Source organism: Alexandromys fortis, unplaced genomic scaffold, assembly GCF_014885135.2.
Source record: "Alexandromys fortis isolate MF-2015 unplaced genomic scaffold, M_Fortis_MF-2015_v1.1 scaffold_288, whole genome shotgun sequence".
NCBI classification, from domain to species: domain Eukaryota; kingdom Metazoa; phylum Chordata; class Mammalia; order Rodentia; family Cricetidae; genus Alexandromys; species Alexandromys fortis.
Genome location: NW_026068171.1, coordinates 1,245,189 through 1,248,635, shown reverse-complemented (window position 1 = coordinate 1,248,635; position 3,447 = coordinate 1,245,189). Strand labels below are relative to the sequence as shown.

Genomic DNA, 3,447 nt, shown 5'->3' with positions numbered 1-3,447 from the left:
TCCCTCCGTCCCTCCGTCCCTCCCTCTCTCTCCCCCTAGCGCGCGTGGAAATTCCTTGCTATACCTAAAGCTTGATTTTCTGTCCGTTTCAGCTTCCCGATGATGAGATTTTTAAAAAATCGACCTATCTCTCTTACTGGTCCTCTTCAACCAGTCATTGGAGTAGAAAATGTGTTCAATTTCCAGAAGGGATAGGGAGCAAAAGGAAAGAACCTTACTTTTGATGAATGTATAATTAAGTTTCAGTCCAGTGTTCTCGTGAGAGTAGAAGGGCAATTGGACCTATTAAAAAACGTGGAGCATTTTAAAAGCTTCCAACGAAGACTAGTTAGCACCAGTGTTGCTAAACATTTCATGGGCTCATTGTCTACAAACACAGTAGGCTGTGAAACACTGCATTAATTATTACATATTACAAATGCGTGCAAAAAGTGCTCAGGGCTTAGTGGAAAGGCATATAGATAGGAGGGAGAGGCTGATTTGTGAAAGTTAGAGCCTAACTCAGAACTTGTTGGAGTCTTGACATTTACCCTTCTTTTAGATCAGTCCTAGTAAGCTTTGTGGAGGAGGTCACCTGTAATTTGGGCTCCCATGGAATAAAGGAAATTTGAAATGAGCAAAGGTGGAAAGATGCTTTCTAATATGGGGGTTGGCAACTAAGAAGAAGGCATAGAAAAGGGGGGACTGTATGACAGGGGCACATGTGATTATATAGGAGCTATCAGCAGGGATATATCAGGAGATAGTTTTTGGGGTTGTAGTAACATGAGAGGGTGAAGGATGTACAGAGTTTGAATTTTATTCTGTATTGAATAAAATTAAGATTGAAAAATTAAGACTGGGTGATTTTCCTTTTCATCCTAGGGGAACCTGATTTGAGGTCAATTCTCGGAGAACACAAAGAAGTGTGGTGGTATGTTCCAGGTGTGACTTCAATGTAACTAAAAGGAGAAACTTTTGTCTTGCAGATGTTTTGTTTATGACTATTCTTAGCCACAGCCTGTACTTGTCAATTAGAAAGCAAAGTGCCATAAACATTTTCTTAAGAGATGAGTCTGCTGTTCTTGTACAGCAGATTATCCGGATTGCAATCTTCTGATTAGATAATAGTAATGACTCTTTATTGAGCTCACATAATATCCCAGGCGTCACCATAAGCCCTTTATTACATTATCTGAGTGTCTTATAAAGTGTGTACATTTTTTTCCATTTTTTTCTCTAGAAGAAGAAACTAAAATGCAAATTTTAAGCCCATAGATTGGAGGTAATTGAGGTAGAGAGTTTCAGTGTCCAGACTTCTGACTTGAAAACCCATGCTCTTTCCCCCCCGTGGCTTCCAAGTCCTGATGTGCATTTTTGTTCTTGATTTTCCAGTTGTGGCAAGGGAAGATTACTGTAAGGTACAATTGGCCATCCTGGAAGAAACCCAAATGAGTCATTTTGCATTTCTGTATCAGTGTTTTTGCTGTAAAATAGTTGCCAATACCAAATTTGCTTAACTGCTGTTATAACCATAGTTGATTATGTCTGCCAAAATTATAGTCAATATATCATTTTCTAAATTAGATGATTCTGTACGAAAGCTATGTCCTACCTCTAAGCCATTCAACTCTAGACAGTTCTTTGCATTTTATTTTATTTCAGCTTTTTCAAAGGGGAGCCAGGATACTAGATGTCCTTTGTGACCTGAGCACACATTAAGTGTAGAAGATGCAAGAAAATACAAGGTCCTGAACCCTCACTGGGTCCAGGGGACCACAATTCTGAGATACCATAGAGTAAAAAATTGTGGGAGAACAGAAACAGGTGCAGCATTGTGGTAGGATAGAGGAAAGAGTGGCTAACCAGAGAAAGAGAGAGCGAGCTGGGAATTTTGTGAGGAGGTGCCATGATAAATAATTCTTGAAGGGTAATGAATTTGGCAGGCAAAGAAAGGTAGAGAGGAGCCATTGGAGATATAGGAATCAGTCTGTAAGAGATGTGTTTATGGTAGAGTGGGCGTGGCTTTTTCTAATGTGAGCAGTTCATCCTAGCAGGGTCCTGAGACTGAGACAAGGAAGGTGCAAGCAAAGTATGCTGCAGAATTTTGAGAGTGCTTTTTGGAGAGTCAACTGCAATACTAAGAAATATGAATGTGTTCCCACAGGCCCACTGACTCAAAATACCGAGCATGGACCAGCGGTAGTTACATTGTGCTTCCACTCACAGTTCAAGTTTCATTAGTTGCATAGTTGGGTGTATCTGATAAAAAAAAAAAAACAAACAAACTATTATTCATCAAACCTAAGGTTACGTAGGATTTAATAAAAATACAAAATACACTAGTCTTAAGTTGGTTTAAAGACAAATACTAAGTAATAGTATGAATATATTAAATATGGCCAGGTTATAACCTCTTACTATTGGGTGTAAGAAATGAAGTTGTAGGCAATAGGGAAAAAAGTCATTTTTAGGAAAAGAGAACCATGAGCAGATTTTCCCATTTGTAAGATAACAGTGGAAAGGATGCACTGGAGGGAGGCTTGATCAGTAGGGTGTTTCCTTCTGGGAGCTCATAAGTAGTGACGTGGGAGAGGAGAAAACAAACTTGAGAGATATTTTTTTGTTAGGATTAGTAGTAATGGGTACATGTAAATATTATTCTATTAGTGTTTCCACTTGCTTGTTCTTTGTATTTTATGATGAGCATAACATTGCCAGAGCCTGCTATTGCATACATTAAGGTGGCAATGTAGGGGAACTGGTACTGTTCAGGAGAGTGGATTTGGGGAATTGGTACTGTTCAGGAGAGTGGCTTTGGGGAATTGGTACTGTTCAGGAGAGTGGATTTGGGGAATTGGTACTGTTCAGGAGAGTGGATTTGGGTTGTGCAAAAGCACCCCTTTTGCCTCACTGAGTGTTACTAGAACCCTCAAAGTTCAATTAAAACATGAGTGTCTCTGGGAAGCCTTTCTAATAAACACTCCATATTTGCATGAGTGCACACACAGGCAAGGTTAGTATTTTCACTTCTGTAGGACCCATCTACCTCTATTCCAGATGAGATCATACTGTAGTATGCCAGTGGTTGTTTCTTTCTTAGTAGATTGTGAGCTCCTTGAGGGCAGGAATCACATCTCGTTCATTTCTATACTTAGAGTACTTGGGACAGTAGACATCTAATAGTCTGTCATTATATGATGAAACATAACAAATATTCACATGGATGTAGCTATGGAACTTGGTAGTACAGGATATTAACTTTTTTTTTTATTGGCTGGGTGGTGGTGTTGTATGCCTTTAATCCCAGCACTTGTGAAGCGGAGGCAGGTGGATCTCTGTGAGTTTGAGGCCAGCCTGGCCTACAAGAACTAGTTCCAGGACAGGCTTTAAAGCTACAGAGAAACCCTGTCCTGAAAAAAAAAAAGTACAACAAATAAATAAATAAATAAATAAATAAATAAATAA

At 39.3% G+C, this 3,447-nt stretch overlaps 1 long non-coding RNA gene across 1 annotated transcript in view; it reads left to right on the top strand.

Moving 5' to 3' along the window:
• Nucleotides 1-6: 6 nt before the first annotated feature.
• LOC126492195 (uncharacterized) overlaps nucleotides 7-3,447 on the top strand; it is a 157,555-nt gene continuing 154,114 nt past the window's right edge. The window contains exon 1 of the long non-coding RNA XR_007589548.1: nucleotides 7-924. This is a non-coding gene — a long non-coding RNA (uncharacterized lncRNA). The remainder of the gene's footprint in view (nucleotides 925-3,447) is intronic.